Genomic DNA, 21894 nt, shown 5'->3' with positions numbered 1-21894 from the left:
GTGTGCCCGGGGAGAGGAGCCCCCAGACCCATTAGGCAGGACAAAGGTAGGCCAACTGTCATTGGCCAAAGGAATGGTGGTTCTCAACCTTGGCTGCACACCTGGGGATCCTAAGATCATTTGGGAAACTTAAAAATTCAACGCACAGGTTATACCCCAAGCCAACTCAGTCAGAATTTCTAGGTCTAGGACTCTGGCATGAGTGTTTTCTCCCTCGGCATACCTGGGGTTGAGGACAGCTCTAGGGTAGCTATCCCAGAGCTGCCGGAACTAAGCTTCAAGACCCCCTGGTTCATTGCATGGACCACCTGCACCTGGTCTCCCTTTCCAACCTCTCCCAACGAAGTCCTGAAATAAAGGGATGAGTGACAGGGTCGGGAGTGGGGTCAGCACAAGGTAGGAGGGGTGAGGCTTACAGAGCCCAAGCATGGGAAGGAGGGCTGCTGGACATGGGAGATAGACTCTCGGAGCCCAGGTAAACACAGATGAGCAGCAAGGGTGGAACAGGGATCTCTTCTAGGAGGGGGGCAAGTGCGACCCGAAGTCATGCATGGGACTCACCAGCAGCTCCCACAAAAGCAAGAATCAGGAGTGGACTCATCATGGCAGAAGTACAGGAGCTGAGTGGCTGGTGGAGAGCCTTTATACCTCCCAAGGTGAGGGAGAGAGTGGACGTGAGAGTGGAGGATCACCGCTCCTCCCAAACACACCTGTGGCTTTCCCTTCCCTCAGCCCTGTGTCAGCTCTGTTGTGTTTGGCCATCTGTGGATTTGTGACCCACAGGTGATAAGAAAACTTACCGTGTGAGGGCAGAGAGGAAGACCAACGGACTCCTGGGAGGATTCTGGGGTGCGGGGAAGAAGCCAAGCCCCCATATATCACAGCTGGTCCTTCTTAGTCTGAGATGAGAAGAGGAGGAAGAACAGCCGGGTTCCTCTGACATGGAGATTTATTCAACTTACTCTAAGCAAAGGCTGATCCTGGAAGCAAACCTGGCTGCCAGTGACTGGGAGCCCCCATGGGGAGAGAGAAGTCTTGTATCTGTAAGCATGAAGACCCTTCTCCCAAGTCGAAACCACTGGGCAGGAAGGTCACATCCAAGGCTTTGGCGAACCAGGATCCCACTGTCAAGAGGGGATGAGAAGGGAGAGGCAGAGTTTTGTGGGGGTCTGGGCTTTCAGCTGGCTTCCCTTCCCACCAAGGCTTGCGGACAGGAGCACTTGGAAAGAGGAGTTAAGTGGGCATTTGCCTGATACATTTGGACGATGGAAGCCCAATACCACATCCTTCCTCTTCCTCAACTATTAGGATCTTCGTCTTTCTCATCACTCACACTGTTGTGGGTTTCTTTAAGCAGCCGCCTGGTTGCCCTGGGAGTCTGCACCAGTCGTGATTAAACTGCCCCCACCTGCTAGGGGCTGAGAGCCTGAGCTCCGATTGTATACTCCAGATCACACATTAGAAAGGGTCTGGACAATGGTAAATTTAGGTTCTGATCAGAGAATCAGCAGTAAGTAGAGAGATTACCACATAGTGAAAGGGTGGAGTATTTGGTAATCATTCACAACAATGAAAGGGGGGGTATTCTGGAATGTTCTATTTTAGATGCAGTGGGACTATTGTGCTGGGCTCAGTACAGAGTTAATCTTCCCAGAAATGACCTCAATTTGGGACCCTCCACGGCCACCAAGACACAACCCTGTAATTTATTGAAGCACAACTTGACCAGAGAGGAATAGAGGTGTAGCGAGTGTCTATGTCTTGGAAAGACACTTCTCCTTCCCAGCTCCTCTGAGCTCTGGGGTGGTGAAGGGCCAGAGGGCGCACAGTCCACATTTGAATTCTCTGAAAGGTGGAAATGAGTGGATGTTCTGGAGGTGGTGAACAAAGTGAAAAAGGCCCAGAAGTCTGGCGATGAGACAGGAAGTAGGATGGGGATTGAAGTAAATGAAAACTAGCAGAAGCTGGAGAAAATGCCGCTGTGGGGCTCACAGGGTTGGGAGGGGCCCGTAGGATGTCTTCTTCCAGTGCCTGGCATGGCTGGAGGCTGGTGTCCCCACAACAGGAGAGCCACTGCCCAGAGCTCTGGCCTCTCGGATGGTACCTCTTCTCATCCTGATGGGCTCACACCTCCGTGGGAAGGTGCTATATTTGTACCATGCCTGACATGCTTTTAACAAGCCTTCACACACACAAACAGTGGTATGCTTATCCTCATTGGCATTGAGTTTTGAATTTGACTGTTCACAAGTGTTTTAATTGTGAGACATGCAGAATGAAATTATTTCCATTTATAGAGGAAGAGACTGAGAACCAGCAAGGTTCTGTCCTGCCCGCGAATACAGATTTAAAAATGGCAGAGGTGGCCTCAAGGCTACCGGAAGATGTGGACAGCGTTGGAAGTTTGGGAATTGGTGCAGATGCCATATAAGAGAAGGTTTATTTGAAATCAAGCCAGAAGTTCCCAGAGAACAAAATGTACCTCCCGGTCCCTCCTGATGCTTGGCTCCCTGGCAGAAATACAAGATTGAATGAATCTTCCACTTGGCACCTGGTCTCAGAGCTTGACCTTGCCATGGCCCTGTTTCACTCTAGGCCACAACTAAGGAGCGGATGACATGTCTCTCTGTGCTCATGGGGAGCTGACTCGGGTTGTGGAGCCTCGATAATAGAGGCTTTCCCTGTAATGTCACCAGATATGCTATTTAGTTTTGTCCCTTTGTCATGGGGTGTTCTAGGAAGTCCTGTGGTAGCAGATAAGAGGAATACATAGCAGTGTTCCCTGGATAGGTACACTATGGTAGAAGATAGGAAATTGGGGAATCAGGAGGAAATTTTTGGTTAGGTGTTTGTGGCTTTGACTCTGTCTAAAAGGGAACACCCAAGAGCTTGAGGGTTTTCCGTGTCTAAAGCCTTAAGACTAGCTTTTGCCTGATATTTTGTGCTCCTCCTCAGAATAAACTATTATACCCAAAATATAGTATGAAGTCAGTTTTCTTCAACGTAGCAGGAATCACTTTATAGGCAGAGAAAATAGCTCTAAGTGAGAGTATGATGTCACGCTTTAGGCTCAGACCTGTAGGATGGATTCAGTTCTACCTTTTCTCAAGTTCAACTGGATAAGTCTATGCAGCTCTTATGATCTTCATTCTGAACCATTTCTCTAAGAGAGTCTCGTAGTTCATTAACGATTAGCCTATCAGACCACTGGGTTTTGTTTTTGTAAATATATATTTATTTATTTATTTGAGACAGAGATAGAGTGGAGGGGCTGAAAGAGAGGGAGCAGACTCCTCGCTGAGTGCAGAGTCAGACTTGGGGCTCAATCCCAGCACTCTGAGATCATGAGCTGAAATCAAGAGTTGGCCGCTTAATGGATTGAGCCATCCAGGCACCCCACCACTGGTTTTTAATTATGATAGTAGTGAATAGTTTCTTCTTGCTTACTATACCAAACATTGCCTAAGTCTTTCATGGATCTTTTTTGACTTTATTTTAACAACCACCTATGAGGTTGCTCATTTCATAGATGACAAAATGAGCCTTATAGAGGTGGAGTAACTTGTTCGAGATCACACAGCCAGTACGTTGTAGAGATGGGATTTCAGCATGATAGTCGACTCTAGAGCCTGCCTGCTCTCTACCGGAGAACATTCAGCTTCCCTTCTCCTTGTTTGATCCCCAGGGCAGCCCCATGAGGTAGGCAGCAACGCTGCTTTCTCAGCACTGGGTGTTGTATGCGAGTGAGGAATCACTAAATTCTACTCCTGAAACCAATATTACCCTCTATGTTAACTTGAAGCAAGCAAACAAAGAATCTGAAGCTCAGAGGTCAAGTGACTTCTCCCGGGTCACCTGGTTGATGAACGTGGAGTTGACACCAGGCCCTTTCCCTACTCAAACTAAGTTCATTCCCCATAGTGTTGCTCCACACTGGGGGCTTTTGGACCTCTCAGTGGTCTGAAAAGTAGATTTTGGTCAGATTCCAGATCACTTGTTTTTTTTTTTTTTTTAACACTTTCACCCCAAGCCCTTCACTATTCCCCCACAACTCAGGTATTTCTCCTCCACTCATAGTCAACTCCACCTTGGGCCCCAGTGTCCCTCACTGCTCTTCAACCACATTGTCAAATTCTGAGCTGTCTTTTCTCCAACCTCCAGCTCCTTTCCTCCATTATTTTTTTCTAAACTACATATTTTCCCCATGGCACAATTTCTTCCTGTCCAGTAAGAACTGCTTTCTTGACTCTCTGAGCCTGGGAATCACTGACTCTGGATAGTGAAGGGTGGATTTGTGTGGTCCAGAAAAACACACTGAGACAGAGGTGTGGACGTGTAGACAGGCCACGGTTGTTTGGCTAAAGGGGGGCATCTGCCCTTTTCCTCCCCCTCATCCTGCTCCCCACCTTGAAGCCAAGGGAGACAGGCAAGTGTTGTGCCCAGAGCAAAGTTCCATTTGCATATTTTATCTATTCCTCAGACTTGAGGGGTGAGTGGGAAGTGTCTGGCAATGGAGGCTTTAGCACTCTGACAAAAGACTGGTTCCCGTGATGTAACGGTCTTTCTGTTCCCATCTCCATTACTCCATTACTTGTCCCATCCCTGGACCTCTTAAATCTGCTTAAGCGGCTGCAGCCTCTTCTGGAGGGTAGTAAGTGGAAGAAAGGCAGGAGAGAGTCCAAGAGCAATATCCATGTGGGTTGTTATTAGTGTAGTAGCTCTGACTTATTCCATGATACTCAGAGTTTAATAAATGACATGCATATTTATTTTTCTAAATCATAGTAGATCCAGATTGAGCTCCATAAGCCAAATTCAGGAATAAGTCCAACCAGTCCATTGGGCTCTCTCTGCTCATTTGACTTCTAAAAACTCTAGAATGTGTTGTCCATTTGGAAGGCAGCCACTGGTTAGTCCAATTCCTATTGGTCAGCCTGTCCAGGAGGATCGCCAAATGTCTTCCAAGGCTTGGCATTGAGTGCTCAGTCCACACAGGCATCAATACTGTTCTAATCTGAGGACCCTCCACTGCAGGGCTACTGTGTTTGAGCAGGTTCTGGGCTTAGCTCTCTAGAACCCATTAACATCTTTTCCCTTCCCCAGCCATGGGAATGCAGCAGAGGGAGTTGACACATTGTTGGGCCACCTTTCTATTCAAACATAAGTCGAAACACCTGTTCTGTCCCCATTAGGACAATTCGGTTCATTTGCTTATGGGCTTACATTGTCTAAAGTCAAATACTTTTGTAGACTTTTTCTCCGGGGAAATTCATACTGTTTGGCAAATCTTCCCCTTTTCTTTTGAATCATATTTATGTACTCAATGTATTAGTTTGCTGGTGCTACCATAACAAAATTAGCACAGGCTAGGTGTCTTAAACAATAGAAATTGACTTTCTTCCAGTTCTTTTTTTATTTAAAGGTTTTATTTATTTATTTGGCACACACAGAGAGAGATAGCGAGAGCAGGAACACAAGCAGGGGGAGAGGGAGAAGCAGGCTTCCAGCCTAGCAGGGAGCCCGTTGCGGGGCTCTATCCCAGGCCCCTGGGATCATGACCTGAGCTGAAGGCAGGTGCTTAACGACTGAGCCACCCAGGCACCCTGACTTTCTTCCAGTTCTGAGAGCTAGAGCCCTAGGATCAAGGTGTCAGCAGGGTTGGTTTCTCCTGAGAACACTCTCCTTGGCTTGCAATGGCCTTCTCACCATGTCCTCATGCGACCTTTCCTCTGTGGGCACAACCCTAATGTCTCTCCTAGGATGTCCTCATCTCTTCTGAAAAGGATACTGGCCAGATTGGATTAGGGCCACTCTAATGGCCTCATTTTTAAGTTAAAGACCAAATCTCCAAATACAGTCACATCTTAAAAGAGTGGGGCTTAGGACTGTAATTGCATGAATTCTGGAGGAGCGCAATTCAGTCTGTAACCCTCAGTAAACACTGGCTGAATTCCTGTGATGTCCCTGGAGTTTTTCTAGGCTGTAAGGAAACAGCAATGAAGATGATAGGAAATGTCCTTGCTTTCATGGCATTTATGTGTATTTTTGTGTGTGTCCACACGCACGTGAGGAGGCGTAGTGACAGGAAGCGGATAATAAATAAGAATATATATATTATGTGTACAGAGTATATATATTTATGTCAAACCATGGTGGTTAGGTATTATTAAAACAGGATAAAGTGGTAATAGGCGTGAGTGACTGCCAGGTTGACACATGCTGTATTAGCTAAGGTGTCAGGAAAGATCTCTTTGGGGAGATGGTATTTGAGCTGAGACCTAACTACAAAGGGGCCAGTCATGTAAAGGGAGGGCTTTCATATTCCCTGCTGAGTCTGTAACAGAAATAAATCAGCACACATGCCATTGCTTTTCTTTTAAACTAAACAACCCTGTCCTCTAGCATATGATATTTACCTTGCTTAGTTTTGATGGTAAAATTGATATAAAGGATAGTCATCAATATATTGAAATAGTCCTATAAAAGTTAATGTAAAGTATATTTAAAAAATATTTTTTGTTAAAGATTTTATTTAGTTATTTGAGAGAGAGACAGAGACAGAGAGAGAGAGAGAGAGAGTACAAGAGCAAGGTGAGGGGCAGAGGGAGAGGGAGAAGCAGACTCCTCGTTGAGCAGGGAACCCGATGCAGGGCTCAATCCCAGGACCCCAGGATCATGACCTGAGCTGAAGGCAGACGCTTAACTGACTGAGCCACCCAGGTGCCCGTAAAGTCCATTTGTGACATGAAATGGTATTTATGAAATATTCTTGGGTTGAGAGAATAAATAATAAAACAGTATGTATCATATGATCTAATTTTATTTAAATGAGTGATTTCAATTTTTACAATAATACATATTGACTTTGTAATTAAAATAGCTAAAGGAAAGAGAAACAATGGCAATAATAAATGAAATTTTCCCAGAGAGGGCAATACCTAGCCTTGAGGAAGGAATTGCTAGTGGTAAAATTTCAAATATTACAGTGAGAAAGAAATTTAGGCACTGTTAAATTAACCGTGTGTTTTGTCTCCACCAGGCACAGTATTATGTGTTTTATGTGGATGATTTCATTCATTCTTAAAACAAATTTCTCGTTCCTCATTTTTTAATTTTGTGATTATCCTCATTTTATATATGAGGATAAATGTAATGAATCTGTGACACCCAGTGGTAAAGCAGTAGAACCAAGGTTTTTTTTGTTTTTTGTTTTGTTTTGTTTTTAAGATTTATTTATGGGACACTTGGGTCGCTCATTTGGTTAAGCGGCTGCCTTCAGCTCAGGTCATGATCCCAGGGGCCTGGGATCAAGTCCTGCGTTGGGCTCCTTGCTCGGTGGAGAGTCTGCTTTTCCCTGTCTGTCACTTCCCTTGCTTGTGCCCTCTCTCTTTGTGTCAAATAAATACATAAAATTAAAAAAAAAATTTATTTATTTGAGAGAGAGATAGTGAGTGGGGGGGCAGAGGGAGAGGGAGCATCCTCAAGCAGACTCCCTGCTGAGTACGGAGCTGGACTCAGGGCTCAATCCCAGGACCCTAATATCACGACCTGAGCTGAAGCCAAGAGTCGGCCACTTAACCAACTGAGCCACCCAAGCGCCAAGTTTTAAACTTAGGTCTGCCAGATGACGGAGACCAAGTTCCTCTCACAATACTGTACTGCTTCTTAAGAGACAATTTTTCTGCAATATCAGGTGCTGGCAATCTGAGGCTCATCTGTAGGTGAATTTGTAGGCTTCTTAGCCTTAAAATCTTTTTTTTTAAAAAAGCATATTGGGTCTGTTACAACTCAATTGCTTGACAGAAGCAAAAATAAATATTTCCTGGAAAACAATGAAGTTGTTTTTTTAAGGAATTCCCAAAGATGAGTTATGTAATGCACAACATCAAATTATATAATACATAAAAAAATAAGCCACCCTGAGTGACAATCAGCAGAAGGTACAAAGAAACAAACAAAAAGATGCAAAACATCGTCTGGCATTAACAGATAAAAATTCCAAGCAGACATTTAATATCCTCAAAGAAAATAATTTAAAAATACACAAGGGGCAAGATGCTTTCAGAAATGACCGCCCATATTTGTAAAAGATCCAAGTAGATTTACCAGAAATGAAAATATAATTTAGGGTTGAATGGCTTATTGGAACAGAGGAGTGAATTAGTAAACTGGCCAGTAGTTCCAAAGAAAGGACCCAGAATGTAGTACAGAAGCAAAGAGAGAGAAAATGCGAGAGAACAGTCTAGATGAACATGTGACAGATGTCTCGATGACCCCAGGACATCTCCCCTCCCATAAAATGTGAACATCCAGATTTACGGGCTCAAGTTGTGGCCCTTGAGAGGATTTCCCTTCACCACTCCCTTTCGAAACCACACTTGTGTTAGACTCTGTGGATGATTCCGGAGTAACGTGCAACCCAATGCGGAAAACAGGCCTGTGCTTTTTCACCTGGAAATAGGAAATCCCCATGCACCCTTGGGTGTGGATCAGCAGTGAAGGCAAGTGGGTCGGGGAGGGTACCATGAGACTCACGCTTGCTTTTGAAATAAAATTGTGCCTTCCTCCAGCTGTGCTTGAGTCTGGTCCCATATATTTACCAGTTAATAACAGAATACTCTGTGCATGTCCAGCCTTATAGATTTGAGGGTCAGCTAACACACAGTTTGAATGTCATGATGATGCATTAAATCAAGACCTAGGGGCAGCTTTTCAAAGGAAATGAAGTTGTTGGCAGGTAGAAGAGTGTGGCTTTGCACTAAAACTCTTTGCATCTGCTTAGTGATTCTCTTATTGGGGAATGTCAGGGGCTCCACAGAGAATCCCTATCTGCCACAGGCACTTGAAGAACCACTGGGCCGGGTTGGTTTATGGCCCAGGGCAGCTTTAATCATGCCTTGTTCTGCTACAGAACCCCCTCTCACACTGCCCCAGCCTTACAGGTGACACAAAAAATGGACCACAACTATAGTGTATGGTAACTCCAAAGTCCAGAGAGACTCACTAAGCATTGCAGCTCTTTCTACTTGGCAGATGGTGTGAGGTTCAGCAGCTCATCTCTCACTTTACAGGGTTTAATCCAACATGTCCCAGATCTTGGGCTCCTCAGAAGCTCATCGATATGGCAGCTCCCTGAACTTTTGCAGACCTTACGTTGGTCTGGCATGCATACGTCACACTGAGGCATCACGAGCACTAATTCCTACTCCTTGAGAACACCCGGCATAATGCCATCGGTCTAATGGACCAGTACGATATCAAGGTGATCAAGAGCCTTCTATACTGATGGAAAGCAAGCTAAATAGAGTCTTGAGATAAAATAGTTAGAGGTCATTTCTGACCCTGCCACTTGAAGGCAAACTATATCCGATGGTCTTTACCAAGTACTTCTCAACACTCTTGTGGAAGCAATTTTATCCTCAGCCTCCTGGTCGCCACACTTCCTGTGGTTCGTCCTGCAGTCTGTCCTGCAGAGTCTCTCCCCGTGGCCAGTCGACCCATTCACACCCAGACCCGCTGACAAGCACGCGAACAGCTGGAGCTGTGGTTTCGCCCTGCCAGCCTGCCTTGACTGGGGCCTCGGGCTCATCTGGGTGGGAGCCGGGCAGGAGGGAGCTAGCCGAGGTTCTTGCTCAGATCTTTGATCTGTGCTGGGCACTGTGTCTCCAGCACTGCAGAAGTAAAAGCTGCTGTCTTCGAGGCTCAGGTTGTTCACAGTCAGAGTGGAGAACATTGAGGTTGGGCGGCTGATGGGAAACTTGTCTTTGGTAAATCCACTTTCATAAGTGGCCTCGATGCCCTGGTTTGCAGTTGCGATCAGTATCAAGCTCTGTCTTGGGAGCTGACGGTACCAGAACATTAAGGTGAGTTGGGTATCGACCTCACACTGGATCGTCATGGAGGTCCCGCGTTGACAGATGTCCCTGCGTGGCTTTTGAGAGAGGAGAGCACCAAACACAAAGCCTAGTTTCAGAGAGAGAGAGAGAGAGAGAGGGCTGATAAGCTGGTCCCCAGGCAGGAAGGTCTTTTTACTGTTTGCTTCAGTGTCACCTCGGATCCCAAAGAACTCTGGCATTGCCTCCATTTTGTTCTTCCAACTGTTCTTCGGTCAGAATCCACCTAACCCACTAATCCATTCCCTCATCCTCCGATGGGCAGCCTCAGATCCTCTACTCGGCATCAACATTAACCCTAAACTTCCCTGCCGGATTAGCCTCATACCTTGTCCCAGGAGAAGTAGCAGGCAAGGCAGCATCTTTAGGTGATAGCCCCTCATCTTCCTTGAGAAAAGGCAAACTAAAGTTCCTCTTTCCTCCCCAACGTGTTCTTCCTTCCCTACTGTTTCTGTTCCCCTCCTGTAGTAGGAGGATGAGCTTCTGCAGAACGTGGGGAAAATTTGTCTGCCCCCTAGTGGAGCTGTGTGGCTCTTCACTTAGGTTGGATCTTCATTCACAAGGCATCACACGCAAACAACGTCCACCACGTATCCATCACCACCTCCCCATCTATCATTGAGCACCGGTGTGTGCTACCCTTTGGGTAATTGCCCGTGGGGAAGCCTGAAAGATCATGCATAGGCTTTAACCAGATCCTGCCTCCTCATAGAACCTTTACATTTCCATATGCATTTTAGAATTTGCTTTTTAGTTTCTAAAAAAAAAAATCCTGTTGAGACAATAATTGGGATTTTATTGACTCTGTAGATCAACTTGGGGAGAATACTCATTTTAACAATATTCAGTCTTCCAACTTATGAACATCATATATATCTCCACTTTGTAAAGTTGTCTTTCATTTCTCTTAGTATCGATTTTTAGTTTTCAGTTTACAGCTCTTGCGTGCCTTTTGTTAAATTTGTTCTTAAATATTTTGGGTTTTTTACATTCTTTTAAATGCAAGTTTTAAAATTTAATTATCCCATTGTTTGCCACAATATATAAGATATATAATTGATTTTTACCTGTTAATATTATAACCCATGCCTTTAAGAAATTCACTTATTAATTTTATAATTTTATAGGTTTCTTTTGATATATAATTGTAGAAGGTAATTTCATCTCTTAAAAGGTTGCAGTTTATCACTTACTCTTCAGCCTTTTCATCTTTTTCTTGTCTTTTTTTTTAAAGATTTTATTTATTTATTTGACAGAGAGAGTTAGCGAGAGCAGGAACACAAGTGGGGGAGTGGGAGAGGGAGAAGCAGGCTTCCTGCTGAGCAGGGGGCCCTATGCGGGGCTCGATCCCTGGACACTGCCACCATGACCTGAGCCGAAGGCAGACTGAGGCACCCAGGCGCCCCTTTCTTTTTCTTGTCTTAATGTGCTGCCTAGCACCTCCAGTAATGTAGAATAGAAGTGGTGTGAGTGAACATTATTGACTTGTTTATTATCTTAAAGCTAAAATATTTAACATTTCTGCCATTAAGTATGCTGTTCTGTGTTGGCTTCTTGCAGATGTCCTCCCCCAGATTGACAAAGTTCTATTCTGTTCCCAATTCTCTGAGTGTTTTTATCATCAATGGGTATGGAATTTTGTTGTGTTTTTTCTATCTCTAATAATAACTGTGTAGTTTGTATACATGTGCTAATAGGGTAAATTACAATGACTGATTTTTGAATGTCAGACCAAACTTGTTCCTAGGATAGACCCTATATAATTATTTGGAAAAAAATGTTTTATTCTAGTTTCATTTGTTAACTATTGACATTTTAGATATATCTCTTTAATTTTTTTAGTGACTGCTCTAAAAATTATCATATTCACTTTAACCTTTTTACAGCTTACTTACAATTCATATGGTAAAGATTCCCTTAAAATATAGAACTTTGCAATTAAATGAGTCTGTTTTCTCCATCCTCATCCTTAACGTTATTATTGTCATCTTTATTGTGTGTGTCTGCTCCATGCCCTACAAGACAATACTGAAATTTTGCTTTCACAAGTCCTACATATTACAAAGAATTTAAGAAAAGTCTTTTTTTTTTAATATTTTATTTATTTATTTGCCAGAGAGAGAGAGAGGGAGAGTACAAGCAGGGGGAGTGGCAGACAGAGGGAGAAGCAGGCTCCTTGCTAAGCAGGGAGCCCGATATGGGACTCGATCCCGGGACTCCGGGATCATGACCTGAGCCGAAGGCAGTTGCTTAACCAACTGAGCCACCCAGGCGCCCACATCATTAGTTTTTGATGTAGTGTTCCACGATTCATTGTTTCTGCATAACACCCAGTGCTCCACGCAGAACGTGCCCTCTTTAATACCCATCAGCAGGCTAACCCATCCCCCCACCCCCTCCCCTCTAGAACCCTCAGTTTGTTTTTCAGAGTCCATCGTCTCTCATGGTTCGTCTGCCCCTCCGATTTACGGGAGAGAGAGAATCTTAAGTAGGCTCCACACTGGACCTCCAGCACGGAGCTCCATCTCACGACCCTGAGATCATGCCCTGAGGCGAAACCAAGAGTTATCCGGATGCTTAACCATCTGAGCCACCCAGCTACCTCTCAAAATCCAAGTTTTTTTCTGTTTTTTAAAATATCTTATTAATCTGTGAGAGAGAGAGAGAGAGAGCGCGCGCACGAGCAGGGGGAGTGGCAGAGGGAGAGGGAGAAACAGACTCCTCCCTGAGCAGGGAGCCCAACGTGGGACTCCATCCCAGGACCTGGAAATCATGACCTGAGCCAAGGAGTTTCTCATTTGGCATATCACAGTCTATGTTGTGACAATATTTGAAAATGTACCCTGGAGTCTCCCTGTTTCCTTCTGGACTGGTTGCTAACCAGTTCTTCTGCACAGTTCTTATCCTGGGGCTTTTTTTTGTTGTTATTCTGAATTGGATTCCCTATTTCCTGAATCCTATGATTTCTTCTCTTTTTGATATGTTCCCGCAGTTTGCTGAGACACATTATCCAAGAACTTCCCAAGAAACGATGAAATGGAAATTTATTTAGTTTTCAGATCCTGGCAGAAATGAACATTGCATTTTTTGGATAGCTTGGGTTAGTTGAGGAATGCAGGCTGAAAATTATTTTCTATCAGGATTTCATAGTTATTTTTTACACCATTGTTTTCTGGCATTCAGTGTTGCTACTGAGAAATGTGAGCCGTTCTGTTTCTCATTTCTTTATTTATAGCTTGTTTTGGTTTTTAACATTTTTCTTTGTCTTGCATCACTTAAAGATCATTTTATCCACACTGTTCTGAAACTGAATGAAAATATGCCTTAGTTTCAGTTGTTTTATATTCCTTAAACACACAGCTGGCCTTTTTTATGGCTGTCTCTGCTTGTCCATCAATAGGATGATACCGTTTCTTCCCTTAACACGTCATTGTTCTGTGTCGAGATAGAAATGTTGAAAGTTTATGCTACATCATGAAAAACGTCTTTGGTGCTGGATATGCTGCTGGTACAGAGGTAAGGGACCCAAATCTTTGGCTGTATGAATTATATCTTTATACTAATGGTTGGATTTGAGAACCATTCAACTGAGCATGGAAATTTACCCACCTTGGATTCGATTATCTGATAATTGCAAAAGCAATATAGGAACACTGATTTCTGCCATTAACTTATCAGCTGTGTAGCTTTGGACAAGCTATTTAAATTTAGTTTCTTCATTTATAATTAGCAGTAATTCTCTCCTTCCCTTTCATTGCCCCTCTTTCTTAAAAAGCCGTCTCCTCTTCCCCATCATGTCCTAGTAAATCCTGTTTATATTTTAATTTAACACAGAAGAATTTGTTCTATTTACCAGAGTCATAAAATTTTAAACCTTGCTTTCTTGGAGATTTAGGATAGAATTTTTCCTTCTGTGAATTTTTCAGGATCCTAATGTGATGTCTGTTTATCCAAAATAATGGTTTACATTTCCGAGTGCTTCCTTGTGCTCTTATGGAAACGTTGGTTAAAATTTTATGTGCTTTTGAGAGTGTATTCTGTGAACTCTCCTTAGAACACTTCATCCAATTTATTTCTAAGCTCAAGTCTCCTACCCCAATCTACAATTCTTTCAACCTCTTTCTATGTCTTGTATAATTCATTTGATGTATGATATTCAGTCTCTGCATATTTCCCGTTTAATTCATGTGTGCCACCTCTCTGCTTGGGCGACAGCTCCTTAGGGAGGTGAGATGCATGGGAAGGAGCAGGTAGCACTGTATTAGGACTGGGCCCTATTAGGACTGGGTCTGAGGTTTGTGCTCTTTCTATGGGGTCTCCGTTGAGGTGAGGATGGTCCCAGGAAGCACCGGGAGTGAAACCACAGTGCTCGTAACTGTTCCCCTCTCTCGAAGTTCATCTTCTGAGTCGATGCAATGCTTGTGGTGGGAAATAAAAACCTTATTGGAAATCATAGGACTCCCAGACACCCTGAGAGCCCACTGAAAATAGATGTTTGTTAGACATGTTCTGTCATTTAACATTATTCTGGGAAGGTGCATGTTCTCTGTTCTAGACACTGGCCTCAGCTGGGAGACCTGTGATCCCTGCTTTTTCTCAGAGAAAGAATTCACTTTTTCATCCCAGCAGGATCTCTCACAGAAACATTGCAGGATGTTTCTTTCTTTTGACACTTCCTCTTGCCTTTATTTTGATCTAAAATCAGCTCAGGTCCTATCTCTCATGTGAACTTAATCCTGAATATTGTAACACACATTGATTTACTCCTTTGAATTCTACAACATAAAAAATTAGCACTGAATCGAAACATCTTATATGCCTGTTTTGTCTCTTGTTACTACTTTGGCAAATTCCCTGACATTTGAGATTTCCAATGCCCTTTACATTTCTTTTGCATTCCCAAAGCAGAATAGGCTCAGTTAATATTTACTGACAGGATAGTGTATGTCTCATTCCTAAAGTAAATAAACGGATACTTTCTCCGGATGGTTGTGATTACAGGTATAGCCCGACCCATTCTTACCACCTTCTGCGTCACAGTGTACTCCTTCCTGATCAGTATGTTCCAATAAAACATTATTGACCATTTCGAGAACCTCAGAAAGATGTATTTTTATCAGTGTTTTTCTCTTTTTCAATGGAATGAACAGAATTCAAATTCCACAAACTTTCCTTTTATTTTTTAAATTTTTATTGTTATGTTAATCACCATACATTACATCATTATTTCTTGATGTAGTGTGCCATGATTCATTGTTTGTGCATAACACCCAGTGCTCCACACAGAATGTGCCCTCTTTAATACCCATCGCCAGGCTAACTCATCCCCCCAGCCCCCTCCCCTCTAGAACCCTCAGTTTGTTTTTCAGAGTCCATCATCTCTCCTGGTTCGTCTCCCCCTCCGACTTACTCCCCTTCATTCTTCCCCTCCTGCTATCTTCTTATTTTTTTTTTCTTAACATATGTTGCATTATTTGTTTCAGAAGTACAGATCTGTGATTCAACAGTCTTGCACAATTCACAGCACTCACCATAGCACATACCCTCCCCAATGTCTATCACCCAGCCACTCCATCCCTCCCACCCCCACACCACTCCAGCAACCCTCACTTTGTTTCCTGAGATTAAGAATTCCTCATATCAGTGAGGTCATATGATACATGTCTTTTTCTGATTGATTTATTTCACTCAGCATAACACCCTCCAGTTCCATCCACGTCATTGCAAATGGCAAGATCTCATTCCTTTTGATGGCTGTATAATATTCCATTGTGTATATATACCACCTCTTCTTTATCCATTTATCTGTCGATGGACATGTTGGCTCTTTCCACAGTTTGGCTATTGTGGACATTGCTGCTATAAACATCGGGGTGCACCTACCCCTTCGGATCCCTACCTTTGTATCTTTGGGGTAAATACCCAGTAGTGCAATTGCTGGATCATAGGGTAGCTCTATTTTCAACTGTTTGAGGAACCTCCATACTGTTTTCCAGAGTGGTTGCACCAGCTTGCATTCCCACCAACAGTGTAGGAGGGTTCCCCTTTATCCACATCCCCACCAACATCTGTCATTTCCTGACTTGTTAATTTTAGCCATTCTGATGGGTGTGAGGTGGTATCTCATTGAGGTTTTGATTTGGATTTCCCTGATGCCGAGCGATGTTGAGCACTCTTTCCTGTGTCTGTTGGCCATTTGGATGTCTTCTTTGGAAAAATGTCTGTTCATGTCTTCTGCCCATTTCTTGATCGGATTATTTGTTCTTTGGGTGTTGAGTTTGATAAGTTCTTTATAGATTTTGGATACTAGCCCTTTATCTGGTATGTCATTTGCAAATATTTTCTCCCATTCTGTCGGTTGTCTTTTGGTTTTGTGGACTGTTTCTTTTGCTGTGCAAAAGCTTTTTATCTTGATGAAATCCCAAGAGTTCATTTTTGCCCTGGCTTCCCTTGCCTTTGGCGATGTTTCTAGGAAGAAGTTGCTGCGGCTGAGGTCGAAGAGGTTGCTACCTGTGTTCTCCTTTAGGATTTTGATGGACTCCTGTCTCACGTTTAGGTCTTTCAGCAATTTGGAGTCTATTTTTGTGTGTGGTGTAAGGAAATGGTCCAGTTTCATTCTTCTGCATGTGGCTGTCCAATTTTCCCAACACTATTTGTTGAAGAGACTGTCTTTTTGCCATTGGACATTCTTTCCTGCTTTGTCAAAGATGAGTTGACCATAGAGTTGAGGGTCCATTTCTGGGCTCTCTCTTCTGTTCCATTGATCTATGTGTCTGTTTTTGTGCCAGTACCATACCGTCTTGGTGATGACAGCTTTGTAATAGAGCTGGAAGTCCGGAATTGTGATGCCGCCAGCTTTGCTTTTCTTTTTCAACATTCCTCTGGCTATTCGGGGTCTCTTCTGGTTCCATACAAATTTTAGGATTATTTGTCCCATTTCTTTGAAAAAACTGGATGGTATTTTGATGGGGATTGCATTGAATGTGTAGATTGCTCTAGGTAGCACTGACATCTTCACAATGTTTGTTCTTCCAATCCATGAGCATGGAACGTTTTTCCATGTCTTTGTGTCTTCTTCAATTTCTTTCATGAGTATTTTATAGTTTTCTGAGTACAGATCCTTTGCCTCCTTGGTTAAATTGATTCCTAGGTATCTTATGGTTTTGGGTGCAATTGTGAATGGGATCGACTCCTTGATTTGTCTCTCTTCTGTCTTGTTGTTGGTGTATAGGAATGCCACTGATTTCTGTGCATTGATTTTATAGCCTGCTACTTGACTGAATTCCTGGATGAGTTCTAGCAGTTTTGGGGTGGAGTCTTTTGGGTTTTCCACATACAGTATCATATCATCTGCAAAGAGTGAGAGTTTCACTTCCTCTTTGCCGATTTGGATGCCTTTGATTTCTTTTTGTTGTCTGATTGCTGTGGCAAGGACTTCTAGTACTATGTTGAATAGCAGTGGTGAGAGTGGACATCTCTGCCGCATTCCTGACCTTAGGGGAAAAGCTCTCAGCTTTTCCCCATTGAGAATGATATTCGCTGTAGGTTTTTCATAGATGGCTTTTATGATATTGAGGTGTGTACCCTCTATGCCTATACTCTGAAGAGTTTTGATCAAGAAAGGATGCTGTACTTTGTCAAATGCTTTTCCTGCATCTATTGAGAGGATCATATGATTCTTGTTCTTTCTTTTGTTAATGTATTGTATCACGTTGATTGATTTGCGGATGTTGAACCAGTCTTGCAGCCCAGGGATAAATCCCACTTGGTCGTGGTGAATAATCCATTTAATGTACTGTTGGATCCTATTGGCTAGTATTTTGGTGAGAATTTTTGCATCCATGTTCATCAAGGATATTGGTCTGTAATTCTCCTTTTTGATGGGGTCTTTGTCTGGTTTTGGGATCAAGGTAATGGTGGCCTCATAAAATGAGTTTGGAACTTTTCCTTCCATTTCTACTTTTTGGAACAGTTTCAGGAGAATAGGCATTAATTCTTCTTTAATTGTCTGATAGAATTCCCCTGGGAAGCCATCTGGCCCTGGGCTCTTGTTTGTTGGGAGATTTTTGATGACTGCTTCAATTTCCTTAGTGGTTATAGGTCTGTTCAGGTGTTCTATTTCTTCCTGGTTCAATTTTGGTAGTTGATACATTCTCTAGGAATGCACCCATTTCTTCCAGGTTATCTAATTTGCTGGCATAGAGTTGCTCATAATATGTTCTTATAATTGTTTGTATTTCTTTGGTGTTGGTTCCACAAACTTTCTCTTGAATCAGCACATAGATAATAAAACTGATCTAAAGGAAGAGTTTAGAATGTGTGAGTGCCCTCTAGCGAAATGTCAGTGAAGAGCAAAGACATGGGGCAAAGTGGCAAACAGGGGAGGATAGGAACGGGGAGGAGAGATGGGTAAACAATCGGAGAGCAGGGCGTGTCAAGTGTGAATACGTGCGAGACGTCTCCCAGTGGTTGGGGTGGGGTCTCATGGATTTAGGCTGGGGACCACACCTAAGGTTGGGTGGGTTAAGTTCAGAACGGCCCCTGACTTGGAGAGGGGTGGTGGTGAGTGGGGCCTGAGATGTATGCTTGTGGCCTTGGTTCCTCCTTAGAGGACACCTAGCCCTGAGTTAGGGTCACTTCCCCCTGAAACCTGCCCTTTTTGTGCAGAGAGGATGTGACTGTGCACTGCTGTGGCTCACTGCTGGCGCAGAGGTACACAGACGTCTGGTTGGTGCTGGCAGACTCCAGGGTCAGGGGGAAGGCCTTTTTCCTCCGCCTAGAGACACTGTACCCGAAAGGGATGTCTCCTTGCTCAATATTGTCAACATAACTTGACCAGTGGAGCAGCTGCAGCCCCAGACCCGGGTCTTGTCGATACCAGAACATTCTTTCGTGGTCCATATTTTGTGAACATTCTATCACAACTTTCACTCCCACTTGTTTGATGAGATGTCTCGGGGTTTGGGTTACTTGTGCGTCCACAAGGCCTATGAGAGAAAGACAGATGAGGTGAAGCCAGAGGCCAGGAAGCCTGAGGGGGGAAAATTCTCGTAGCAGGGCCTGGAAATAACAGCACTGGGGTGTGTTGCTAAGTCCCCGGACTCACCTACTCCCAGGAAGCAAAAGGCCACACCGCAGAGGAGCCTGATCCCCATGGCGGGCTGGAGGCAGGAGTGGCTCTTTGCTCAGGCTCAGGCTAGAGGCTGGTTGTCTGTGATGTCACTGTCCCTGCCCACACTCCCCATCCCTTAGTCACCCTCTGGAGTCTAGAGAGTTTAGAGTTGCCAGAGTGAAAGCCAACGCTGTTCCACATGGCAGTGTGTGTGTGCCCACTCATGTGCGTGCATGTGTAGAAAACAGCTAACACAGTAGGCCTGAGGTGGCTATCTTCAGAAGGACCGGCTCCTGCAAGGTAGGCCCTAGGCTGGCATCTGGGAAATTGGATTTTGGGAGTGTTCCCACCACTGAGTAACTGGTACGTGTAGTTCATTTTGCCTAGACTCCTGGCACAATGCGGTGTCTGCGAAACACCTGCCTTGTTTCTTCGAGTCTGGAATTTGGATACGTGTTAGGCAGAGAGTGCCTGTGTGGTCAGTTATGTTGGTTTCCCGGGGCTGTCATAATGTACTACAGACCGGGTGACTAACCCAACAGAAATTGGTTTTCTCACTATTCTGGAGGCTAGAAGTCCAAAGTGAAGGTGTTGGCAGGGTTGGCTTCCTCAGCGGCCTTGCTCCGTGGCCTGTGGGTGGTCTTCTTCTCCCTCTGTCTCCACACAGCCTTGCCTGTGTGAGCATCTGTGTCCTAATTCCCTCTTCTTATCAGGGACACAGGTCGTATTGGGAAAGGGCCACCCCCATGACATGAATTACCTCTTTAAAGAGCTTGTCTGCAAATAGTCACATCCTGAGGTACTGAGAACTAGGACTTCAACACATGAATTTTGAGGGGGCACAATTCAGCCCATAACACCAGCTGCCAGAAAATGTCTGGGATGCCGAGTCTGTCATGGGCTCACTGGGCAGAGCTGTGGCATGCAGGCTCTGCATTTTCCTCGCTGGGGAAGGTGTGCATCCTCCAGAGAGGGAGAGAGCATGAGGACGTCTCCATGGATTCATCCAAACTCTGCCTTGTCTCTTTCCCTTATGATCTGCCTGTGTACCCTAACGAGGTCTGTGTAGTAAATCTTAAGCCACGTGGCCTGATAGGCCGGGTCCCCTGGGTCCTCCTAGTGAGTCTCAGGAAGGGAATCTCCACAAGTGGGGATTTTTTTTTTCCCTGACAAACTCCGATTGAGAAACCATTACTGTTTTCTCGCTCTCCCTTTCTCCCTCCCTCCCTCTCGATATATATTTCCTTCACAGCAATTTTAGTTTTTTGAACAATCTTATTTAATGTTTATTTAATAACCATAATTAGTAGTGTATTGGTTACAAGGGCAGGCTTTGGAGCTACACTGTCTGGGTTTGAAACCTGGCTCCGTCATTAACTGGCTGTGACCATGGGCAAATTCTGGGCCTCAGTGCTCTTATATATAAAATGGGACTAATAAAAGTACCAACTATTAAGAAAAGTACCAACCAATGTAAGAATGTGACAGGTTGGTACGTATGAACTGGTTATAACATTGCAGGGCTCAATGAATGCAGCCATTAAATGCATTGAGTCTTATCACTGCTACCATCACTTACTAAATACTAATTTTGTGTCAGGTAGTATGTTCAAATTCTTCATTGATATGATTTCTTGTACTCATCCTTATGTTACCCTTTTGGGGAAAATCTTTATCTTTTTATTTTTATTTCTTCAAAAATTTTAAAAAGATTTATTTATTTGAGAGAGAGAGAGAGAGAGAGAGAGAGAGAAAAGAGAGCATGCACGCGAGTGAGGGGAGGGGCAGAGGGAGAGGGCGAGAGAATCCCCAAGCAGACTCCATGCTGAGCGCAGAGCCTGATGTGGGGCTCGATCTCACGACCCTGAGATCATGACCTGAGCTGAAACCAAGAGTCAGACACTCAACCAACTGAGCGACCCAGACACCCCCAAATCATTGTCTTTTTAGATTTGCCTTCCAAAATATTTCTGCAGGAATTGTTTTTCAGTGAATTCAAATCAACAAAACTGAAAGCACACTGAAAGCTATGCCCTCTTCAGCCACCATGGATAGTAACCTATGGTTCATTACCAAGTGTCTTCCACCTTCCCTACTGTCCCTCCTTTAAGCTTCATGATACTTCTGTAATAGGGACCTCACTCAGACAGTGTCAGATCCTACTCACCCACTAGGAAGGAAAAGCTTCAAAGTCCAGTGTAATTCTGATTCTGACTTAGCCATCAATTTCTTTCCCCTGAATTCCTGGTGAAGCTCATAACCAGAAGTGGTCAGAAGAAATATGCCTGACTTTGTGTTCTGGCACAGATTCTATCTTCCTGTTGTGCTGTTCTCTGCTTTTGATATGATTAGCTTTAGTGGTTAGGGGATTTTATCAGATTCCTGGTAGCCCCTGCCAGCCCAAGCACATCCGTGTATCCAGGTGGCATCTCGTATTAGTATTGGTAATACTTTGCAAATGCAAAGTATTGGTAATACTTTGCAATACCAATCCTTCAGTTCTCATGTCTTACCTGCCTGTCCTTAAGTACACATTTAGTGTGCTGGAAGTATTTGGTTGTAGATTGTTACTGATTTGCTTCCAAAGATGTAGGTGCACAGAGAGATATGAGTCTTCCCATGAGCAATGGGCTAATTCTGTTTATAAAACACTTGCCTTTTCTGTCTGCTGTGTTGGTGATGGAGACACAATGGAGACACAGTGGTGCCCACATGTGCATGTCCACCTGGCAATGTAGTGGAGGCAGTGGGGGACCAATGGTGGGGTGCAATCACTAGGGATGCAATGTCTGCAGAGACTGAGAAGAAGGAGAAGAAGAAGGCGGAGGAGGAAAAGAGGAAGAAGAATTTAAGAAACATGACAATCAAATGCAAAAACAAATATTTAAA

The 21894-nt window shown here is 44.0% G+C and overlaps 1 gene segment (V, D, J or C); it reads right to left on the bottom strand.

Annotated features, from left to right (window-relative positions):
- LOC113911840 overlaps nucleotides 1-21894 on the bottom strand; it is a 150958-nt gene that overhangs the window by 24553 nt on the left and 104511 nt on the right.

The sequence above is a fragment of the Zalophus californianus genome, chromosome 12 (assembly GCF_009762305.2).
Source record: "Zalophus californianus isolate mZalCal1 chromosome 12, mZalCal1.pri.v2, whole genome shotgun sequence".
In the NCBI taxonomy this organism is placed as follows: Eukaryota; Metazoa; Chordata; class Mammalia; order Carnivora; family Otariidae; genus Zalophus; species Zalophus californianus.
This window is presented reverse-complemented; position numbering and strand designations above follow the sequence as displayed.